We start from the raw sequence: 3,356 nt of genomic DNA, 5'->3' as shown, positions 1-3,356 counted from the left end.
CGCTGCAATCCCTTCTCCTCCATTCTCCTCTCGGGATCTTGGGCACGCACGTACACGCACCCGGCATGAGTTTTAAGCTACCGGGTCCGGCACGCGAACTGCAGTTGACTACATGGGAGTCCAGCGACATAGCCATTACACTAACTGCTGGTTCCCCAGACATGGCAGCTTGAAAAACATACCAGGGGTTGGGACCAGCAGATGGCATAATGGTTATATCACTGGACTCCCACATAGTTGATCATGGTTCAACTCCTGGACCTGGCAGCTTAAAACTCACACCACACACATATGCATGCATACTCAAGATCCTGAGAGACTGGAGAAGGGACTGCGATGTGGCCATCCCCCCTGGAGAGTGATTTCTCACTTTCTGTCTCTCTCTGCCTCTCCATGTCTCTCCAGCAAGCCCATGTACCCTATAGCAAAAAAAAAAGAGAGAGAGAGAGAGAGAAAGAAAAACATGTCAGATGCATGTGCATACATGCCTACAATCACTAAGGGAGAAATAGAGAAGAAAATATTTTAGTATGGCCATCATCTATTGGACATACTTTTTCACTTTCTCTCCTCTCTCTCTCTCTCTCGAAAGTACATGCACCCTCTAACAAAAACAAATTTAATTAAATTACTATTACTACACTAAAAAATTAAAATAGAAGAAACTTTGAACAAGGGGACACAACTACCTAGTGGCAGGATTAAGCAAGACTCCAGAACTTTCTCTCCCAGTTCAGTTTGATTTAAGATTTTGACATATAAACTGAACTTTGAAAAATGAGTCCCATATCAAACATCCTAAGGATACTATTTAAAATAATCCTTAATAAGTCCCTTTAAAATACGATAAGCACCTTTCACTTACCCTTCCTTCCACCCAGCCAGATCTCTCCCATCCTTAAGAGCTCAGATGGGGTCAGCAGATGGCGTAATAGCTAAGTCACTGGACTCCCACACAGTCGATATGGTTCGCATCCTGGACCTAGCAGCTCAAAATTCATGCCGGTCACATGTGCATGCGTGCCCAAAATCCTGAGAGGAGAATGGAGAAGAGATTGTGGTGTAGCCATCCCCCCTGATTTTTCACTTTTTGTCTCTCTTTCTGTCTCTCCAGCAAATACACATGCCCCATAGGAAAAAATCTCTGTTTAAAAAAAAAATTAAAAAGCTCATCTAAAAACATCGCGTCTGAGAATCTGCCTTTCCACTCTCCAGCCTCATTCCACTCTACCTTCTCTGAATTCTTCCAGCACTTGTCATCTCTACCACACCATTTAGCACTTAATACTCTCTTGTATTCGATTGTAGTGTTTTATGTGGTTCATCTCATCTGTCCAACCACACTATAGATTCCCCACAAGTAGGGAGCAGTTCCTCTTCTTTGTCTGTATCACCACAGGCCCTAGCATTAAGCTAAATGTCTATTGATGGTGTGGTGGTTAGGACACTGGACTCCCACATGACTTATCACAGTTCAAGTCCCAGACCCGGTAGCTTGCTGTCTCACTCCCCCCCACCCCGTCTCTGTCTGATCAAATTAAAAAATAATCATAACAAATAAAATCAAATAAATAATTCTTTTTAAAAATGTCTATTAGTAAATATTCATGACTTTTTCACTGGTTTTTATATACGCTGCAATCCCTTCTCCTCCATTCTCCTCTCGGGATCTTGGGCACGCACGTACACGCACCCGGCATGAGTTTTAAGCTACCGGGTCCGGCACGCGAACTGCAGTTGACTACATGGGAGTCCAGCGACATAGCCATTACACTAACTGCTGGTTCCCCAGACATGGCAGCTTGAAAAACATACCAGGGGTTGGGACCAGCAGATGGCATAATGGTTATATCACTGGACTCCCACATAGTTGATCATGGTTCAACTCCTGGACCTGGCAGCTTAAAACTCACACCACACACATATGCATGCATACTCAAGATCCTGAGAGACTGGAGAAGGGACTGCGATGTGGCCATCCCCCCTGGAGAGTGATTTCTCACTTTCTGTCTCTCTCTGCCTCTCCATGTCTCTCCAGCAAGCCCATGTACCCTATAGCAAAAAAAAAAAAAGAGAGAGAGAGAGAGAGAAAGAAAAACATGTCAGATGCATGTGCATACATGCCTACAATCACTAAGGGAGAAATAGAGAAGAAAATATTTTAGTATGGCCATCATCTATTGGACATACTTTTTCACTTTCTCTCCTCTCTCTCTCTCTCTCGAAAGTACATGCACCCTCTAACAAAAACAAATTTAATTAAATTACTATTACTACACTAAAAAATTAAAATAGAAGAAACTTTGAACAAGGGGACACAACTACCTAGTGGCAGGATTAAGCAAGACTCCAGAACTTTCTCTCCCAGTTCAGTTTGATTTAAGATCTTGACATATAAACTGAACTTTGAAAAATGAGTCCCATATCAAACATCCTAAGGATACTATTTAAAATAATCCTTAATAAGTCCCTTTAAAATACGATAAGCACCTTTCACTTACCCTTCCTTCCACCCAGCCAGATCTCTCCCATCCTTAAGAGCTCAGATGGGGTCAGCAGATGGCGTAATAGCTAAGTCACTGGACTCCCACACAGTCGATATGGTTCGCATCCTGGACCTAGCAGCTCAAAATTCATGCCGGTCACATGTGCATGCGTGCCCAAAATCCTGAGAGGAGAATGGAGAAGAGATTGTGGTGTAGCCATCCCCCCTGATTTTTCACTTTTTGTCTCTCTTTCTGTCTCTCCAGCAAATACACATGCCCCATAGGAAAAAATCTCTGTTTAAAAAAAAAATTAAAAAGCTCATCTAAAAACATCGCGTCTGAGAATCTGCCTTTCCACTCTCCAGCCTCATTCCACTCTACCTTCTCTGAATTCTTCCAGCACTTGTCATCTCTACCACACCATTTAGCACTTAATACTCTCTTGTATTCGATTGTAGTGTTTTATGTGGTTCATCTCATCTGTCCAACCACACTATAGATTCCCCACAAGTAGGGAGCAGTTCCTCTTCTTTGTCTGTATCACCACAGGCCCTAGCATTAAGCTAAATGTCTATTGATGGTGTGGTGGTTAGGACACTGGACTCCCACATGACTTATCACAGTTCAAGTCCCAGACCCGGTAGCTTGCTGTCTCACTCCCCCCCACCCCGTCTCTGTCTGATCAAATTAAAAAATAATCATAACAAATAAAATCAAATAAATAATTCTTTTTAAAAATGTCTATTAGTAAATATTCATGACTTTTTCACTGGTTTTTATATACATTGTATCAAAGAAAAATATACTTGGGCCATGCTCATTCAGTTAGATACTGGGGCTGGCTTTTAGACAGTGTTTACAAAAGTTCCT

Source organism: Tupaia chinensis, unplaced genomic scaffold (genome assembly GCF_000334495.1).
Source record: "Tupaia chinensis unplaced genomic scaffold, TupChi_1.0 Scaffold147010_1, whole genome shotgun sequence".
Classification (NCBI taxonomy): Eukaryota; Metazoa; Chordata; class Mammalia; order Scandentia; family Tupaiidae; genus Tupaia; species Tupaia belangeri.
This window is presented reverse-complemented; position numbering follows the sequence as displayed.